General features: G+C 45.1%; 1 protein-coding gene across 1 annotated transcript in view; it reads left to right on the plus strand.

The window, feature by feature from the left end:
* Positions 1-21,720, plus strand: part of FGF12 (fibroblast growth factor 12) — a 228,899-nt gene that overhangs the window by 85,924 nt on the left and 121,255 nt on the right. The window lies entirely within an intron of this gene.

Below are 21,720 nucleotides of genomic sequence, written 5' to 3' on the forward strand. Positions count from 1 at the left end.
CAATAAAAAGGTAAAGGTGTGATAAAAACGTAAAGGGGTCACTGTGGGCCAGGCCTGCTGGAGGAGAGATCTGCTTGCTACTTCTGTGAGAAGTAAGCATGCCTCAGGAGATAGGTGTATACTCCTGCAACAGCCCTAAAGGTGTAGTGCTGTGCCCAGCATGCCACTGTGGGGGCTCTGCCAGTCAGAGATGTAAACCAAACAAAAAGGTTATAAATTACAGGAGAGGAAGGACCATGGAAACATGGACTACAACAGCAGTGGCATAGAGAGCTGTGATCTACTTATATGCCCTTGCTTCTCCGATCTGAAGAGTTATCCTGAAGTAGGTGGTTTATGACAAACTATTTGGCACTTTGTGCACTGAATTTGAATGACAGATTGACCAAGCTCTTTGCCCTCCTCATGTCTATGTTTTCTTTAATGCAAACAAGTCATAAGGATGTAAGCACATGTTTAAAATCGGGTTCGTACTCGTGTGTTGTGCTGACTCAGAGCCTTAGACCACTCCTGATTCTGACAGAAACTAATGCATGATACTTCAAAGAAAAACAATGAAATAGTGAAAATAGTTTTAGAGTACTGTGCAGCTCTGTTGTGATGCTAACAACAATATCAGCAATATTTTTGTTATTACTATGCTAAAACCTCCTGTCATTACTCTTAACTAACTGTAGCCTGTTGTTTTCTTATGTGCCACTTTTGAGGTCTACTGACACTTGTCTTAGTTTATGGAAGGGCAGGCTTCTTTCGTTGCTTGAGCAGCACCTTGCAAAATGGGATTTAATGGGTCTCCAGGGCACCACAAAAGTGCAAGTAATTCATAGCAATGCAGAGCAAGAGATTTATTGCTAGTCCTTTGTGTATTTCTGTGCAAGTATTTTAGCACAGCGATGTCCTGTATAATTTTCCAGGTACTTCACTTGTTATCATAGTTTCAGAATTTGTATTGCATGTGCAGAGATATTTGCCTTCTGGATGATGCAATCAAAATGAATTTTGTTAAGTATGTTTTAGTTAATTTATTTTCTTTGTAAACACCTTTTTCTGCTTTGCTTGGGAGGTGTGGTTTGCCAGTCCAGACTTTTTTAACTTTTGTCTTCCTAGTCAACATTATGACATAGCTACTACACTGTTAAGTTCAAGGTGAACATCGGATAATGATTCTAATGTTGATATAACTGTGAACGGAGTTGTGAAGGAACATTTCAGATGACCTGTACCTGATTTGCAGCCACTTAGATGCAAAAGGCCATGTGCCTGTAGACTACGTTGTAGCAGCATGGAGATTTCTGCTAGTGAGTGTTTCAGTCCTCCTCTATAAGGACTTCTTACTTCAGTGTATGAGTGGTTCTGTCTCATGCCTGTTCTGCCCTTGGCTCCTGTACAGACTCTCCCATGGGATGTATCATTGCTAAAACCACAGATATTTCTCGCATCGTCACATCAACTAGCAACAACATTCAGCAGCAACGCAGTTTCAGCTTTGTCTTCCGTAGATCTGGCTGTATCCAGAGACCGATCTATTCCCAAACATTTAGATAAAAGCACTTCTCAGTTTAAATCCCTGTTCTGCAAATTGATGCCTTCCGTAGAAATTGAACTCATATTGAAAGTAAACCCTGAACCTGGATTCCCTGGGACTCTCACACCGGTGAAATTTGGAGATGCTCCTGGAAGTATGCTGATTGATACTGGTTTTACGGTAGATTGAGACAACGTCTGGCACAGTAGGTCTTCGCATTTCTCTAAGCATTGCAACACTAAGTTTGATATTTGGGGCGTTAGGAACGAGTGTTCTATCTAGGCAGACAGGGTCCGATTGCATCTCTGCTATTAGCCTGTCTGTTACTGCCAATACACATCTTTGTGTTTGTCCTGAGACTATCTGGGGCACTGTCATAATTTTTCTGCAGTGTCTGCACATGCAAGACATCTCATCTGCATATACAAATGGGCTCACGCAAGAGATACAATTGCATCTTCAAGATTAACATTTGGCTTTTGAGCAGAACAGGCGTTATTTGTTTTGCTTGTGCAGTGATCTATGCATTCGTGTACACTTTATTTACGCTGGTTCTATAAAATTTTCCCACTGCTGTTTATTCAAGTAGACAGGAGATTATAGCGTATAGCAGATACAGTCAGCTTCAAATTAATGGAAGCAATAGTTCTGTGTACCTAAGTGACAGACAGTAAAACTTGCAATTCCTTTCCGAGTTTAGGGAGCACTGAGAGCTCTTCTGGCCTGTGGCAGGTCACAGTGGGCTGTGTGGATTGCTGGTGGGAGATGGGAATGGTGGCTTAATGCCACTGAACTGGCGATGGGAGCTGGTCACACGGCTGAGAAGCAGCGGTGTTGTGCCAGGGTCGTCAGCACTTTTTTTCTTCCTGCACCAGGTCCCTTGCCTGTGGTTTTCTGCCACTGTTCAGAGTGTGACAGTGTTCCCGCACACATTTTGCTTGGACTCTCCCTTTCTCTTGTGTGTCTTTGGAAAAGTAACACCTGCTGGAAATTAAGTACCTGTGCTGTTCTGGGATAATTCCTGTTGTTGACACTCATACGATAGTGGAAGGAATACCTTTGTCTGATTTAGTTTAATTCACCTGGGAAATGAATTAAGCAAAACTCTGAAAAAATCTTTTTTATTTTGTAATAGGAGCACTTCTCTAGGGTATTATTCCAGAATAGCTATAGCATTTTAAATCCATGCTTTCCTTTATTCTGAAGTAACCCTCTCATGTAGACATATGCTAAGCATCTCTCCTGGAAGCTCATATTGCTGGTGCATCTTTGTAAAAAAAAAAATCTATTCTGGTTGAGCTAGAAATGATGGATTTCATAGAGGTTTTATTTGGTGAAATTGTGTGGTTTCTGTCATACAGAATTTAATAGATATCGATTATAATGAATTTAAAGTTATATGCATATAACTCTTTTAAGGGCTCACAGCCAGTTCTGTGTAGTAATGCAAAGGAAAGTCTTTGATATTATGCAGGATTTCAGTTTGTAATAAAATCTTTCATAAAGCTTCAAAAGCAAATGTGTTTTGGGGGGACTGCCTGAGTACACATTTGGCAATCTGTAGTTGTCAGCTATGTGTCTGGGCTTATAGAGCTGGGAGTCTGGAACTGATGGATCTTCACCCAGTCTTCTGAGTCTTGAAACTTGTCTGGGTCCTACCAGAGCGTCACTGATATCAAAACGTATTTGTGAAATGCGTTACTTCCAGTGAATGAGAAAATTTAGGCAAAATAAGCTTCATCTCAATTTTCTTAAGCAGCTGTAATCAGGGCAATAAACAGTTCTCTGAGGCAGAGGTTGGCTGGTTTATGGCAGTTCTCACCTGGAGGCTTACATGGTTCTGCAGAGGAATAAAGTTTCACTTCTTTCACTTCCCAAACTAACCCAAGGGAAGAGGAAGAGTTTGTCTCAGTTTAAACACCATGTGCAATTGTGGCACATTATAAACTGTAAGTCTGAGTGGGAAATGTTAACAAGAATTTCATTAAAGATTTTTCCAGCTTTTCAATTGATTTTCCTGGATAACTGTATACACAAAATACTATCTTCTGTGTTCCTCTTTTCCCAACTGAAAAGTAACAAAAGAATCCAGGTTCATAAGCAGATAGTTAAAGCTGATGATTTTCAGTGCAAACACTTTCAGCTTAAGAGCTGTGTGAAGACCGCTAGGTCACATCCACTCAAAAGCCCAAGGAGTATTTCCGGAGGTAGGTCTCAGTTCAGTGAACTGTCTTAGTGCACATTTAACTCTACGCATGCACCTAACCCCATTTTAAGATTATCATGGGCTTGAATACTTACCAGAATCATTGTTTTAGATGAGTGGCTTTCAACCTTTTTTAACATGTATCATCCTAAAATTCTTCCTGTTTTCCCTGTCCAACAGATCATTGCCGGTAGGATCATTTTCTGGCTTTCAGCAGATGCCTCTGGAGGCATTCACACCCGTTAGTTCCCAGCTGAACAGCTCTGTTTGTTAAAGAAACTCTGATTCTACTGCTTTGTTTGTGAGAATTATCTACTTCTATCTTACTGAACTTTGCCTCCAAATCAGTCCACTTCTCTTCCCACAGGCCTTTCTGCTGTTTTCCAAAAGTAACCTGTTCCTTTTTTACCCAGCTGATGCTGATTGTAAACATTTTAAGCCAGGTGGTACAGATATCATCAAAAGTTCAGCAGGCTCTGAAAGCTAGATGAGTTTGCTTACGCGATGGTAGTACACAAAGCTTTCAATTGTATGAATAGATATTTGCTTAAAAGGCCTTTAAATAGATTCTTCCCCTTGGAGGAAAAGACATATGTAATGCTTAATCATAAAAATAGCGTTTCTTTCCATAGCCTGAAATGGCATGGAAGGAGGTAATCATGTTTTGTATGGCAAAGCATTTTTCTAAATGGCATGTTTATGCTTTTCTAGTATTGTGGCTGCGATTGGCTGCTGGGCCTATTTGCATGTGCTAAATTGCAGTTCTAGAGATCTGCGAAAACAACCCAGCAAAGCCAGTCTCAGCTGGGAGCATGGAAGCCGCTGCTAATTTTGTGACGAGCCACCCACAGGCCCAGCGTGAGTCATTATCATTGTTTTGTTTTCCAGAATTTGGCACCGCATGCTTTCAGGATCCAAAGTGTGGATTATCTCTGGAACTGTATTTACTCCCTCATAGCTTTGTTTGTTCCAGACAAGAGGAACGAATAGGAAAAAATCCGTTCTAAAAAACATGAAATAATTGTTTCCTTATTAGTGTCCTCTTCCTGCTTTAATGTACATTCACAGCCATTTGTTCACTTCAAAACTCACTTGTGTGTAGCCTGGCAATCACGCTGCTCAGTTCTGATCAGCCTGCTTTGTGCCACTGAGGGGACGGGTGGGCCACAGTAAGTACACTGAGATGAAGGGACTTGCCTGAAGTCACTGCTTGGCTCTGGCAGAGCCAAGATGGGGAGTTTCTGCTCTCTGTTCTTGAATGTGTCCCTCTAGTTTCTCAGCAAATCTTTCTATAAAGTCACAGCTGTGCATGGGACCAGCTGGGGCATCTGTTTGCTGTAGGTCAGGATTCTTTCATCTGAGAAACACATTGGCCTCCTGCTCCTTGCAGGGCATTGGACTAGATGACCTTTGAAGGTCCCTTCCAACCTGAACCATTCTATGATTCTATGATTATCCCCAGGGTTGGCCTGATACCCAGGTGCTCAGACTGCAGATCGGCCTGGAGGTAGGACAAGGGGTTAAGAGAACAATAAGATCCCTGCCCTGAGATCATGACAAATGTAGTCAATGTTGTCTCAGTTTTTAGCCCTTCTTCCAGGGTGCCTTCTCAAACAGACTTCTTTCGTGTACCAGTGACCGTGCAAGTGTACCTGTAGGGAATGTGGGTAGGATGCTGAGCAAATGCTGGGGGATAAGGTCCAGGAGCACGAATGTGTGTGTGTGTGGGCATACAGAAGCATGGAGAAGTGTTTTAAATGCAAAACTTGCACACACAGTGGGTAGAGAAGACATGGGCAGTGTAGGAGGGCTACATGAGCATGGGAGTGGAATTGAGAGCACCGAGGAAGAGAGATGGAGAAAGGGGGGACTTCTAATTAAACTGGCTTTAAAAAATGTAGCGAGACAAGCTGTGCTTTCTTTGTGGATAAAAGTACCCAACACAGTCCTCCCTGCTCTGCCTTAATCTAGTGACTTTTTGGGATGGGGAAGTCTGCTGGGAGGACCCAAGGTATGCGAGGTGGGAGAGAGGACTGCTGTCTTCTTCACAGGGCTTGGTGTGGAGCTGGACAAGCTTAAACACAGTATTCAAACTGGAAAAGCGCTAGGGTCAAAAGTGCCCATGACACTCCCACAGTGGCAGTACTTGGGCGTCCCTGTGATGTTGGTGTGTCTACAAATACCTACTGGAAAGGTACGGCCAGGTCTTCCATGCTGCAAGTTCTGGATTTAATCTTTTGTCACAATGTGAAATGAAAACCAAACCAAACTAAATAATAATTATTATACTGCTAGCGGGACTGGGCAGCCAGCATGCTGCCACTGTTTTTCTGAATTCCTATGACTTACTGTTGCCATTGCTTACCCTCTTCCGTGGTGGTTTTTTGCTGCTGGAGACAGCAGCTTTTCATTTTATGTGTTGATAGCCCCAATAAAATGGTCTCTGGTCTCTCCAGGAGCGTGCAGACCACGGACATTTATAAACAAAATCAAGTAGCAGTCAGGCTGTGTTTGAGTGTGTCCAACCCTACGTGGAACAGCAACAGTGAAATTCAGGATCAGACCCTGACAGTGTGGGGTCACCTTCCTCTGCCCCAGTGCACGGTGCTCCCCTTGCTCCCAGCTCTGCATGCCCAGGCCCTTTACTGACCTGCCTCTTGAGTTTAGGAACAGCTTAGGGGCATTCCAGGCAGTGTACTGCTGAGGCTGGAGGGACTCTTAGGTGTTGCTTTTGAAAGGCTGATTTCCCCAGGTACTTATGTTCTGTGTAAGCAGGTATAATCTCTGCAAATATTTGGTTGGTTGGTCAGACAAATATGTATATAAATATTCAGGTGTGGCTCAACATCCTATGGCTGTGCTCAGATGTTCCTCTCTAATAACTGGGATTTACCTTTTATGGAATAGATAAAGAAACTCCGTTTGCTTTTTTCTCTGTTTCTGCATTTGCTTGAGTTTCTGTGATGAATCCTTTGCTGTTCTCACCTATAACCTGAAGAGGCAGTTCTAGGGATATAATTCATGTCTCCCAGTCCCTTGCAGGCTGCTCAGCAAGTGAAATGTTCCTTCCCTGCCTCCACCTACCCCGGTAAATGGCTGAAACGCATCTTGCAACATCTTGCTGGAGATCTGATACTGCCCTGCAGCTCATTCATAGCACCTTGGCCAAGAAGGTGACATGACTTTGTTTTTTAGGGTTAGTTTGGGGTTTTTTTGAGGTTAGAAAAGGCAAATTAGAACACTCAAATTTCTTCAAATGGTATGTCAAGCATGAACAAGGAGCGCAGTTAAGTGGGAGCATGTCCTTTTCTGAGGAAACACTTTTGTGAATGAGTTTTGCACTTGTTTGGTGCAAAGCAAGCACTGGGTCTTGCTGAAAGCACTCCTGTGGGAGCCTCCCTCCTGCCCATCCACAGCCCGGGCCCTTTGCGTCTTCTCTGTCTAACACGCTGGCTGGCAAGGTGAGCTGTCCCTTCAGCAGGGGATCCTCCAACCTCCCAGAGAAAGTCGGGAAACACAGTTTCTGTACGACAGTGTGCTAAATATATAAATACTCAAAAAAGAGCCTTTTCTTTGTTACTAGTGGAAAAAAAAAAAAACAAAACACCTACTGGAAGATAGATCCAGACAGGCACACTGCTTTGGGGACCGTGCTAGGGGCACAAAGTGGCCCCTGCACCATAGGGAAAGCTCATCATCTACCTAATATTCACTGAGGAAAAGGGGTTTTTAATAAGAAAATCCCACTTGGAGAAGGCCTGAATCAGACAGCAGTGCTGGAAGGTTGCAGAGAGAGAAATGCAGAGCCCTGAAGTGCTGGAAAGGCAGGTGTGGGTCTGACCCCCACCCAGAGCAGGGAGGAAGGGATGGGTGCACCTCCTTTGCCCAGCCTGGAGGTGCCACCTCTTTCTTCCCTGTCCCGCTGCTCACTGGAGTGAGCTCCAAACTCACTGGAAGTCTCAACCCCACCAACCTTTCCCCACTGCTTTGTTGCTCCCAGGCTGCAGAATGGGAGGACAGCAATGCTGGGGAGGACAGAAAGGCATCTCTGTTATTTATCAGAATGTTTACTTGGCTGTTAAAACACTGCTAGGATTAAATGTTAAAGAGAAAAGATGTGCTTGCTGCTGAGTGCACACGTGTTCCCCCAAAACTGCCAAGGAGCAGTTTTCTATTACAGCCCTTTTATAATTTCTCTTTAAGTCTTGAGTCTAGGAGCCAGAGTGCCTTACTCCCTACTTCAGCTTCGCTTTATCCACAGCACTCTTGTGTTGCAGACCCAGTTCTTCATGGGGTTTAATATAGACTGGAGAGCATTATTTGGCAAAAAGGAAGCCTCTGAAAAAAAGTCACAAAAAAAAAAATACATATGGAGCCAGCATCAATTAACAGAAAAATATAAGAGCAATTAAACTGGGACAGAATAAAGTGTCCACCTAGCTCAGTATTCTTTCTCCATCCACAGTAAACAGACAGGAAAAAGTAAGAAAACAGCAATATGATGTGTCCCCCAACTGTTCTCCCAGCTGCTAGCTATTTTCAGTTCAGGAAATTTTCTGAGTCAGACATGGTTCAGTGTACTTAGAAATTCTCCATGGATTTCTCTTCCATGTACTTGACCAGACTCCCCTTGAGTTCCTGTACATTTTTAGCATCATAGTGTCCTGTGGAAAGGATTTCCCCGGAACTGTTGCATGAAGAAGCCCCTCCTTTCCTTTGTTTTGAACTTGATTCCTGCTAGCTTGGGTTGGTACTTTCCTGAGACCTGGTACAGAATGAGCTGGTAAAGAACAGATCCTATCCTCCTCTCTTGCCACCTTTGATTTTGTGGACCTCAAGCATACCCCTCCTAAGCTGTCTCTCTCACAATTTAAAGAGCCTTTTATCTTCTTTGTTGCCTTTCTCTAAACCATTCCCACTTCTAGTTAGTGCTGGTTGCAATGAGAGGAGCAAAACAGCATGCACAAACTATAGCTTGAACATCAGAGGGCTAAATGGGAAAAATGAACTGAAACCTCCTCTTGTGCTTCTTTCTAATTTTTTTTTTTCTCTTAAATGGTTATCCCATTTCAGGGAAATACTCCTGGGTTTACTGGTGGCTCAGGTTTGCTGTTCATTTTCTTCCCCATGATTTTGCCCATCTCTATGGCTGTCAGCTGCATGCCCAGCTCTCTAACAGAGGCTGAACTGGAGCTGAAGGGGAAAGCGGTTGCACTGTCAAACAGCCCACCTCTGCATTACATTTCCATCAAAAAGCTCAAGGAGGCATCTCACACAGTTTGCCATGGAGGAGAAATGAATTCTAGATAAATCCAAGTCTCCACAACTGCTGAACTTGGGTCCTCCAGAACAAGAAATTCCTTTTTGAAGAGCAGGAGGACATGACCCAGACCATGGCACACCACATGCAGTGGCACTCCCCATCCTCACTTGGCAGTGCCTGCTAATAAAGCAGCTCTTCCATTCATTTCCTGGGGCTATAGGCAGGCATCTTACTCCTTCGTTCCTTCACTTGCCTCAAGCACCAAGAAAAACAAGACAAGTCATCTATTTACTTTGCTTTCATTTATGATGGGCTGGATGGGAGCCTGCTCCCATCCGCAGGGGCTCACAAACAGTGGGGTGGGTTCAGCTGGAGAGGTGGTAGTTGTCTTGTGGGGTGCAGAAAGGAGAGCAGGCTGGTTAATATGCTGTTATGGCCAAATGATGAGTTTCTATATGTGTCAGTCCCTACAAGCTTGTGATTAAACTGGTATCTCAAGCCATGTGCGGGCATAGCCTCAGTCAGCCATTTAGCCACATCAGGAGATGAGGATGGCTGTGCCAAAAGCTCTGTGTGTGATGAAGCGTGAGGGATCACCTTGAGACATGATTTCATCTTTTGGGTACTTTGAACTCCATTCTGCCTGATGGGCTGCAGTGGTGGTCAGCTGCCTGCAGACCTGAGCAAGAGCAGGGGAGCTGGTTCCGTGCTGATGTGAGATGATGCAGTGAGACATGAAATACTGCTCCTCCTGTGCAGTCCTCTGCAGCTGACCTGGGCCTGCCCTGCAGCAAGGAGGAGAGGAACCAGAGTATCTGGGGTACAACTGAGCTCCTTTGTAGTACGCATCTCCTGCATGGTGAGATGAGCTGCAGCTTAAACCCCATTGATTGTATTGACAAGATGTTCACTGAGTGTAAGGGAAGCCAGGGAGAGTTGCTCATTCTGACATTTAGGCTGTGGTATCTGCACTTAACTCCACCTCCACACCTCCTTCTGCCTTGTTGCCCCGTCTGTACAATGGAGGCAATACTGCTGCCTTTGCAAAGTAGCAGTGAGACTGACCCAGAACCCATACGGACTATGGAAGAACTGTAAATTTCAAAGTAGTTTCTGTTACTCTGTCTGGACACTGGAACTGGAGGAGTGACTTAGCATTTTAGGTATTTAGCAGAAGATGCGCCGTGAGTATTTTAGAGTATCGTTGAGATTCCTCATTTGTGCTTTAAGAGGCATTTGAGACTCCCAGCTATTCAGTAAGCTCCCATTAAAAGCTGATGCATTATAAATTTCTTACGTAAAAGTATTTAAGTTTTAGTAGGAGTGCAGTTTGCCAAGGAGAATATCTGCCTATTAAGAGAAAGAGATTAAGGCAATTGCTTTCTAAGGGTTAAGCGTGACCTGTAAGGCAAGGCTTGCATAGGTAGCAAGTGGCCAGCCAGCAGCGGATAACGTAGTGATGGATGGGATGTGTGGATAACCAGTGCCCTGTCCCTCCATCCCTCCAAAGAGAGCCTTGCTCAGGTGAAGGTTTCTAACACTGAATCAGCAACAGCACTGATTTTAAAGTGCTCACAGTTACAGCTTCTGCATGCTAAATGTTAATGGAGATGTCTCAGGAGGTAGATTTCAGAGAAAACAGGGTTGTCTCTGTTGTTTGGAGCTTGCCTATCCTCTCTGCATCACCTGCAGCAGCATGCTAATGCATGGGCAAAGTGGGCTGTGACCTCAATCAGCTAGTTAATTTTAAGCCTGTGCTTAAGTGATTTGCTAAAACTGTGCTTATTCAGAGAAGGAAAGCAGACTGTATTTTCATTGCTCAAGCTAGGTGAATTATAACATGTAAGTGATTTTAATGATGAAAGGGTAAATTATGCTTTGAAACAATTATTTAAATTTCCATAAAGAATATTAGTAGCAGTCAGGATGTCAGATAGTAGATAGTCATGTTTATACTGGGATAATAGCTCCTTTAAAGTTACTTGAAACACTCTATTGTGCATTTACATTTTTATCTCTGTATTTTTAAGATGAGAGGAGCTCGTTAAACCAAAGTCTTTTTATGGCTTGTGTCAACAGAATATGTTCTTTCCAATGTTCAGAAGGAATTGGTTACAGAAGCATGGAAAAGAGAGGGAAGAGATTGTTTTCCTTTCATGTTCAGTATATTCTTCATCCTTTTGCTTTTTGATGACTAAACTTTTCTATATTTGCAGTTGAAAACTGTTGATTGGAAACTCTTGTGAGAGTAACACAAATGGAGCTTGATTTTGAAAAATGTGTTCATGATTGTTTACCTAATGTGTGTGCAATTATCATGATTGCCACTGGAAACGGCCATCTGAGAACAGACTTTTGGAGATTTCTCTCTTGTTCTGATCTCTTTTCTCTCTCTTCTTCTTAAGGTGTCAGCTTCTATGATGTCTAAATATTACCTATGGAAGTTTAATTTGGTAATATGTTTATTGATCTCCTTTCATCTCTTACTTCTCCACTTTCAGATGTTTGTTAAAAGCCTGAGGATCATTATTCCCTTCTGCTTCTTTCTCCACTCCACTTGACACAACATAAGAGTTGTGTTCTCTCATCTAAGTGATTGATCTTGCAATTTAGAGGGTCAGATCCCACTGGGGTCTCTATAGATTCTTAAATGGCCATAGTAATATTTAAGCAGTTTCCAGGCACGCATAAGGGATTATGGCTCTTGTCTGTCACGTCTGTTATTCCCTCCTGAGGAGACTTGAGCATGCAGGGGACATTTATTGGTAACAAGGTAGGGGGTTTGTTTATTTGTTTTGTTTTAAATATGATGAACGTAAAAGGTAAAAGAGATGAGTCTCTAGAGCATTCTCATCAGGGAGGGTGAGAAACCTGGTTCAGGTTAGGGATTTGCAGCGATTGTTGAGTCTTTGAGCTGACCGAGAGGTTGTTCTTGTTGGAACGTGGTACCAAGGCTGCAGTTCTTCAGTGGCTTCACTGTCATGTAAGAGAGGGGGACGAGCCTGCACTCCCATCATCTGTGGGTACATATTCTTATGCCTTCCCTATGCTGATGCTAGTGATGAGTGGTAAGCCAAAGCAAGAAACTATCTTTTTTTTTTCTTCTTTTTAATTATTTACCTGGTTTTGAAGTGGTGGCATACTGCTCCCCTCCTGGTGACATTTGCGTCATGTTTATTGCTCCTGAAATTTTCTCCATCCTGAGATACAACTAACTCAAATCTAAAGATAGGGTGGCCATCCCATTTTGAGATGTGACTCAGACCTATACTTGCAGAGGTGGGAGAGCCATGGCAGTGCTGCTGAAGACAAATATCCCCTGGATCATTAATCATGGGACGGAGAGCACACTGGCTGATTGCTTATTGGCTGTAGTCTTTCATTACGAGCAAACTCAATTTTCCCAGTATTGACAACTGCCTGATGGAGCGGCCGTGCTATGTGTCAGGCACTGAACTGCCCAAAGCAAACAGCCAGATAGAGCCATATGTCAAGAATTATACCAGCAGTGCATTTCCTTCTCTTCTTCTGTGCTCTCTCTCCTTGTTGAGAAGAAACAACTTCTAGGGATGAGACATTAAATATGCCAGTCCTGGCCTGTCTGCTAGTGAGGAAATGCTGGGATGTTAATGTGCTTTAAGTGGGGAAGTTGGTTCTTGTCCTTGCTCATTCCTGGCCTGGGACTGATTTAATTATGGAAATGTAGTACTATTGTCAAAAAGTCTCCTAAGCCAAACAGAACCTTTGTTTTCTTCCTGACCAATCCTTCTAATCCTTCCCAAAGCACAAACATTTATTGTGCTGTGAGGAAGAACTTTGGAAAGAAACAAGCAGAGAATATTTTGCCAGGGAGTATCAGTTTCTGCTGGCCCCAGCAATACTCTTCCCCCTGCCCTGTCCAACCAAAGGCCCTCTCCATCAGCACAGCTTGCTTGAGTATCTTCCCTCCTCGTTCTGAGAGCTGCTCCAGCCCCTTCCAAACATATAATTATAGACATGAAAAAATAAACTTGTTCTTATACAGCACCTGATAAAATGGTGACTCAGGCATTTTCATTTTGCATTGGAAATGCAAGTTCTCATGCATTCAGAGTGCTCGCCAGCACGCCGTCTGAATCTTAAAAGGAGCTGTGTCTGCCCACTGGAAAGGCAAAATGGTTACAAATGCAAAAGACTACGTGGAGGCTTTCATGAGTAACTTAATTTGACCAGGGGATAAAGCAAACCAATGTCACTTGCCTATCCCTGCACTTACTCTTGCAATGTCATTATCTCTGCAAGACCCTGACCTGTGCCTAGCAGTGGGCTGGGGAGATTTTATCATCATCTATTTATCCATTCCTGATAGTCAGGATAAGTATCTTGCCCTGGATATCAGACAGCCTGCAGTGGGTTTTGCTAGGCAGACCCCTGCTCAGGGGATCTATATTCTCCTCGCTATACAGGAGAGCAAAGCAACATCCAGTGTGTGCAGGGAAGTGTTGAGACTCTCAGCCCCTTGCTCTGCCCCACTAAATACTGCTTGTGCAGTACCATTGCCTCAGCAGAGGCAGGACAGCCTTAGGCACGGGAGGTCTGAAGAGCATCGACACTCCTGGGTGGTCTTCTGAGCAGTGGGACTCCATTAAGTCCTAACACTGCAACTTCATGCTTCAAAGACAGACGCCATATAAAGCAGAAGAGCGGGGAGGAGAAGTCTTAGAGAAGGCAACTCCTGGCTTGTCCCCACAGACAGCCTCATCCAGGCTTCACAAACCTGCACGCAACTTGTGGGGCTCTGCATAGGACTGCCCACATGCAGCTGTGTGACCTTTTGATGTGTTGGCAATCAGGTTAAATGCACAGGAACAAATGAGAGGATTGAACCAGGCCAACCTGGCAACTAGGAGCTCTCTGACCACTGGGCCTGCAGGTCCAGCCTAGCGTTTGAGACAAATACTGGAGCAAAGACACCTGACCAGGTTTAGGATGGCCCTTGTGAACAGGGTGATGACACCTTGTTCCTAATATAAAGACGTTTCTGTGCTGTGTCAGGAGATTGCAGGTATACAGGCTGGAAGGAAAGTACTTGGTGAAAGGCATAAATCTTTCTAACCAGCTTCAGTTGAGTTATTTTTAAGCTCGGGGCAGGCAGCACTATGAATCCCATCCCAATGGGGCTGGAGGAGTGGCAGCCAGCAAGACAGGCTCTGGAGCATGAGTCCCCTCTTTCTCCTGCCCATGTGCCCTGTGCCATGCAAAGAAAGTCCCCAGGCTGTGACAAGAGCAAAAGTTCAACAGGGGCAGCAACTGAAGCAGCAGTGCTCTGTCTCTGCCAGGCTTTGTGAAGGAGGGCTTGAAAGTCCTCCCGGTAAGCTGTGTACAGCATGTTGTTTGATTTTGGTTTAGAATTAATTCATTAAATGGTGCTTTATTGTATGTGTCTAGAGCAGCCAGAGATGTAGGATAAGTATTTACATAGAACAGGTGCTGGGATAAGAAAAGAGGCAGCAGATGTACAAATATATGGTTGTGCCCTTCCTTCTAGCTGAAGGTCCCTGAGGACTGGTCCCTGGAATCAATTATTTCTTATATCCCTTCTAGACATGAGCCTTTAAAAAATATTTACATATAATTCAGGAAACAAGTGCATCCATGAGGCAAACCCCAAGTCCATACCTGCTTCTCCTCTGTCTTGTGCCCAAACCCAGCACCTCCTGGCAGCTTTTCACAGGAGTATACTGAACCAAACCCAAATTGGTGGCTAGTCCCTCTTTCTCCAAGCATTTACACTGGCATCAAATGCTGATGTAGCTGAGTAAACAGGACCCCTCATGGGAAGGGCTGTAACATCTCTGAATATGAGCCAAAATCCTTTAATCATAAAGAGATAATCCACTAAGTAATTTGAGCCCAGCAGTCTGCAGGGCATGAGGGATGCTTTCTGGCTTTGCTCCCAAAGATTCAAAAAGTTCTCTGGAAACTACTGCCCTCATGAAGGAAGCAGAGGGGAGAGTAGAAAAAGACATTTGGATTTGGGAATTTGCTTTTTTCCCATGATAACATAACTTGCTAAGTAAAATTAAGAAATAAATCTTGCTTTGTTCTTTTTTTTTTTTTTTAGTCTGTTGGGGAAAAATTGACATTTCTCATAGAAAGAAGGATCTTTCCATAGGCTGTTTCCTACATCTAATTCTCCTCTGACAAAATATGGGTGCATTTTTACTGATGAAAAAGTCTTTTCCTAAATGTTCAAGGATGTGGAAGCAGTGGTGCTTTACAAATCATATTCTGTCATGAAATGGAAGGTGAGCATGTATATGTTTTGTGCATGTGTTCCCACTGCCTGCAGTGAGCTCTCACTGGCCGTGTCGTAAGCCCAGTAGCACTAGCAGAAATGCCTCCTCACCTTGGGGAAGGAGGGGATGTGTTTTGAAGGGCATGAGGCCAGGATATCTGTTGTGTGGTCCAGTTCAGGCTAATGGCACGCAGGTGATCCATCACTGGCTCGTGATATGGAGCTGCAATAAATCTGTTGCTTTGGCTCCAGTGATCAACCACAGAATTGTCTGGAGTCCCTTAAACCACTGACAAGAGGCTGGTAATGGGAGAAGGGATGGAGACTTGGGATGGCACTATGGTGGGGTAGGGCCTCCCTTGACCCCTGAGCATTGCTGCAGTCGCTATTGGAGAGCAGGTCAAGTTTGTCAGCTGGGACCTACAGGTTACCTGGGAGGCATCCTACCTCTTGGTTACAAGAGAGTTCTTCTACTCCCCTGTGTTAGAGGGGAGGAGGCTTATTACTCTCCGTTGAAGGATTTTTGTGTTATGCTGCTTTGGGTGATCTTAGGTCGGCAGTGGCAGCCTCCTTGGAAGCTCTGTCCCTGAGACCTAAGCAGCCCCTCGTGGTGCAGAGCTGAGACCTCCAGCCTAGGACTCTGCGTCACCTCTGTCCCCTCCTTGGCTGAGTCACCTTTGTGCGTAACATCTCATGATGGTGCTGTCTCCTGGAGTGTCCATTAGCTGGACTTGTTCCTGTCCCTGTCTTTCTTGTAGTAGTAGTCCTTTTTTTTTTTTTTCTTTTTTTCCCTTTTCTTTAGGATGTTCGCATGAATTTGGGGACATGCAGATCAGAGATGTGCATAATTTGCTTTAATCTAGCTAAGTCCCGCAGCAGTAGCAGTGTTGATGTGTTCATCACATAAGCACATACCCAGAGCAGCCAGTGTGCTGGTGTAAGTTATGCTGCAGCTCAAGCATTTTATTTTTTTCTACTGTTTTTATTACCCAGGATAAATAGATTATAGTTAGCAGTGCCTGCCAATAGCTCAAATACACCTTCAGGTCAGTTCAGTAACACTCCAGCTCTGACCCATCCTCCATGGGACTTTCCAGTCAAATTTACATGTCATAAGAAGCACCGGGGTGGCTCTTACCTTGGGCCACAGTTAGTGTTTTTCCAGTTACTGTGATTATCCCCAGAATAGAAAAATTTTGAGGAACCAGCTGTTTTCAGAAAAGACTTTGATGTGCCCAACTTCTAACACATGAAGAGAATGTCAGATATTTTCAGCTCTTTGACAGAAAAGCGTGGCCAAATTATTTTCTAAAAAATATTCTTAATTTTGTCTACTGTTTCTTCTGTATTGGATTTCAATTTCTACTTATTCTTGAAATCAGCATGAGATACTTATCCAAATCTGCTAGATAGTTTTTCAAACTATCGCCTAGTTTAGATGCATGTATGTGCCTTTTATTTTAATGATAACCCTCAGCAAACTTGGAAATTAGGGATATGGACTGACAGCTATTCCTGGAGGCGTCTGTAGCCTCAAAATATCAGCCCATGTTTCTGTCTTTTGTTTACTTGTAGGTTTTTGTCTGTACTGTAATATTTATAAAGTGAAGCAAAATACAGAACTGAAAAGAGCATTTTTATGTAATTTGTGATACTTATTTAAAGGGTTTTGCATGCTTCTCTGACTGAATTAGTTGTGCCAAATTCTGTGCTCTTTCTGCTTTTTCTGACACTGTGCAAATATCTACATAATCAGTGTTGGGAACCAAAGCAGTAGAATGTGGGAGCAGAGATGCAAACGGGGAATATCTGCTGCAGGTTCCTGTGATGGTCAGGAAAGAGGAGCCCATCAAGCTGGTTTTGAGGAACAGCCTGTCAGAGCCAGACTGAACTTGAGTGTGTCCTGGTACATTTCCATAACGAAGCAAAAAATCCCGCAGCGAGGCAGGCTGATCGAACTCTGCCAGCAGCTCACCCGGCCCGTGCGGGAGCAGCCTCCGCACCTCCTGTCTGCAAACTGGGGCTGACCAGGGTGGGAGCAGCCGCAGCTTTGAAATGTTCCTGGCCATACGTTCTGGTGCTGCGTATGCTCGCCTAGCTGACCTGCGCCTGTGCGTGACACAAAATCCAAGTCTGTGCTACACAGAACATGGGATCCTTTTCTTGTCTGCTCTCCAAGTCACTCTCCACGCTTTTTACCTCTGTGCTTTTGAGTTTTTTGTTACCTGCAAGTCACCAGTGTTTTCTAAAGGCTGGAAAGGAAAAAAAAACACAGCTGCTTTTCAATTGCTGTCTGTGCGGTGGCTGCTGGCAGCACGCAGGCCTCCTGCGGGCATGACGGCCAATGTCACCCACACCATTACCCAGCCGGGAGGCAGCTGCTGGCAGGGGCAGCCGCTTTCCACAGAAGCAGGGAAGGGCTGGGGGTCCTCAGCGCACAGATGCTTCCCATGAACTTATGTGTGATTCAGAGGCAGACTGGCTGCCTGCTCCGCAGCATGGATGTCTAGGTTCCTGTCAGACAGGTATTTGCTTTGCCGGGCGCTTACGTTTTTCAAGGGTTCGGAAAGCGCTGGTGGTTGTTTGTGCAGCTGCGCTTCAAACCCCACACGTGAGGTGCTGTTAGCTTGCAGAGCTGCCACCTTCATTAAGGTAGTTGTGCCCAAGGCCTTTCCTTCCTTCTCTGGGTTTAATGAGGAGCCAGAGCATCCCCTCAGTGCCTCCGCAGGGCTTTAGGGAGCTGGAGCGGGTTTGCCCTCTGCCCCTACAGCTGCTGGGGCTGGGGAGAGTGCTGCTGCCATCACCTCCAAAGCCAAGCACTGGGAAGGTGAAGGTGAGCTCTTAAGAGCACGTTTTTCTCCTTAGAGAGGTAGCTTGGCTTCTGAAGATGCAAAGAAATTTTTTGCTCCCTTTTAAACACTTATCCCTAGTAGAAAGCTGTGTGGGTTTGTTCCTGTGCCGTGAGGACAGGAACCCCTCGCCAGCCCTTCCTTAAGCCTTGGTCTCTCAGTCAGCGGCCAAATCCCTGGTGGAGCTGGCAGCGCTGCGGCAGCCTGGGCAGGGATAAATGGGCCATGCACTCTGCGGCGTCGGTGGCACGGCGGCAGGAACAGATTAACCCTCTTTTGCAGAAGCAGTGCAGCCACCACAGCTGGCAGGCGGCCGAGAGCCCCCTCTCCCTGCGGGGCAGACAGCCGGAAAATGGGCACGTGGCTCAGGGAGCTCCAAATACCCGTGCCTGGACAGCAGTCACTTAACGTATCTGCCAAGCCTGGCCTGTTCTCTTACTCTTCACTGTTCTCTCTGCGCCTGTCACAGGAATGCTGTCTTCACAGGGAAATGCATTTTCTGTGCCCGGTTTGTGATGCATGTGACATCTTTAGTGGAAATGAACATTTCTCCTGCGGCACTTTCAGGCTTCTGGGTCCCAAGAGGAAATAATGAATGGGGGATTTCAACCCACAGCCCCAGGATCTCTCACTGGGGAGTTCAGGGAACACCTGCAGAAATGCACATCTGTGCTCTGATCACGGAAACACGTTCTTGTGCCTAGCAGGTTTCCAGCCTTTTCATTCATTAAAGATGATCCAGGATGATGACAATTAATTATTCACTAAGAGTAATTTTGAATTTTCGCTGGCTGCACGAAGGTGCCTGTGGGACCATGGGAAGATGGGCATGGCAGCAAGACATGAGCTCGGTCCATGCCGGCACGCTGGGTCAGAGCCCCCCAGAGCCTGCCAGGCCAGTACCCCACTCCCTGAGGGGCAGGCAGGCACTGTGGGGCTGAATCATAGAACAGAATCAGAGAATGGTTTGGGTTGGAAAGGACCTTTAGAGGTCATCTAGTCCAACCCCCCTGCAAAGAGCAGGGACATCTCCAACCAGATCAGGTTGCTCAGAGCCCCATCCAACCTGGCCTGGAATGTTTCCAGGGGTGGGGCATCCACCACCTCTCTGGGCAACCTGTTCCAGTGTTTCACCACCCTCATTGTAAAAAATTTTTTCTTAATGTCTAATCTGAATCTACCTCCTTCTATTTTAAAACCATTGCCCCTCGTCCTATCACATGTATCCTGAAGCACCATGACAGCCTGCCATGGGCTTGCAGAGGCAATGACAGCAGGGGATGAACCTTCTGCACACCCTGGGAGCCTACTTGGGCTGCTGTGCTGTGTTGTAAAAAGGAGAGCTGTCCTGGACCCACATTTTTCCAGCTGTGCAGACAGAGGAACCAGGGGCTTATTGCACTACGGGATACGTTTTTCCCCTACTGTGAGACAGAAACCACCAGCTCAGGTACTGTAAGGTGTAAGGGGAGAGGGAAGCCCACAGCCAGCTTGTATTGAAAGATGTGATAAAGACACTTCTGTGGTTTGTACCTGAAAGAGCGTGAGAAATGTGAGCGGGGCTCAGCTCGCCCCTCGGTAAGTCCAGAGCGACTCCCCAGATTTCAGCATAAGTAGGAGCAGCATTTGCACCTCCTTTCCTTTTGGTAGGGGCATCATGTGCTCGAACCAGAGTTCTGCTCAAGCAAAAGTGGCTGTGCTTACTTCTGTTCACGTGGTGTGGCAGGCACTGGCTGGGAAGTCTTTGTAATTACTCAGGACCAAGCAAACTGGAAGAACCTTATAAAATGAAAATATCTTATAGCACCCCTAATTATTTCCCTTAGTATAAAGCTAACAAGGTAGAGCACTAGTTGTGTTCTTTTGGGGTCATTTTATTCCAAACAGAGTTAATCTTATACCTATGCTGTTCCCAGGGCTGTGCTGCAGGTACAGAGGTGGCTGCTCTGGCTGTTCTTACACCTCGCTCAAAACAAAATCTACTGGAAAAATTGCGAAGAGGAGAGCTCAGTGTTGGCCCGCTGAGATTTTGCAGCATCCTGCATGTACTTATTATTTGCTGTGATCAATGACACTGCAAAGGCTGTGTCCCAGGGTAGGAAATGCCTAATTGTATAAACAGGCCATACTGGGAAGGAAAATAGTGCCCAGGAGAGAAAGCAGTGGTGCATTAGAAATAATGGGCTCTATCAGTGTGATTTTGTTGGGCAAGGTAACCTCAAAGATGTATTTAAATAGGCCAGAGATGTGACTGACTGCTACATTCTCATTTTGTAATACATTTGCCAGTCAGAGAGCAGCTAGCAGTAAAGCCACTACTTTTTACAGCATACATTCATTTAAACCGTGGCTCTGCAGTACTTGTTCCGTGGTGAGCTGAAGCAATACCCAGCACATTTCTCTGTATAGGAGATGTGGGTATTCAGACAGGAATAGCTGCATTTGTGGCTATTGACTAGATCTGTTTCCTGAGAAAAAAAGCTTAGAAGATTTACCCCTGTCATCTATTCTCAGTTCTTGCTGCGGAATCAGGATGTGGGACCAGGAGGACTGTGGAAATTTCCTTTTCCGAGGCAAGCAACTAGCCAGTACAGCACAAACCTGTTTTATTCCGTTAAAATGGAATATAGTGCTTGACATTAATGCTGCGGTGGAAAGCTGTATGCAGCCTCTTTCCTAAGTTAATTTCCTATTTTATAGGACAAATTACAAATGTTGGGCTTGCATGACTGGCAGAGCAGGAACTGCTTAAGGCTACATAAACAAACAGCTATGAATAACAGCGAGCGGGGACTTTCACCACTCGCTTGTAGACAAATGAACAAGCAATTCAGCTAGTTAGCGAATGTTCTTATTTGTAATTTGTGCACCTACATTACCCTGCAGGTTGTAATACCCGGAGCTGATGTGGTAGTACATCTGGGTGAGCGGTGTCCCTTGCTGCCTGGCCGTATACCCAGAGGCACTCACCAGGTTTTGCTGGATGTATATTCAGACAGCTGAAGTGCAGAATCTCAGCTTCTCGGCTCTCCCTGTTTGTATAGGATGACTATGCTAAAACGGATGATAGAGGAGCAAAAGCTGCCTGTGTTGTAAGTTTTGTGTATGAAACAACCGCACATCCAGACTTGAGCAGCTGCCTCCTGCTTCCGAGTCCTGGCTTGCAGCAACCAGGACCAGGCAAGAGGGAAAGAGTGTGTCAGAAACTTGTTTCACACCCCATCTGGGGTAGAAAAAAAGCACTGGAACCCATATGGTCTCTCTGATTAGCTGTAAAAAAAGGCCAGGGTGATTAATGATGCCCGCTCCAAGGCTCTGGTCAGAGCCTTTTGACTTGGCTGCTTACAGCTTGCTTGAAAATCTCTGCGTTCCTTTGCTGTGCTGTCCCCTGGCCGGCCTGGCAGGGACATTGCAGGGTGTTGCTCTGTGCTGTTAGGTGGCTGATTTGTTCTACCCTGTTGCTGGGTGCATTTTCAGCCGGGAGTGAAGGTGACCTTGGTACGTAGTCAGTTTTCTGGAGTCTGTAAAGGATCTGTGGAGGTGAGTAGGCATCACCAGTGTAAGTTACAGACCTTTGCATTTAGCAGCAAGCAATTCCAG

The sequence above is a fragment of the Chlamydotis macqueenii genome, chromosome 9 (genome assembly GCF_036417535.1).
Source record: "Chlamydotis macqueenii isolate bChlMac1 chromosome 9, bChlMac1.mat, whole genome shotgun sequence".
NCBI lineage: Eukaryota > Metazoa > Chordata > Aves > Otidiformes > Otididae > Chlamydotis > Chlamydotis macqueenii.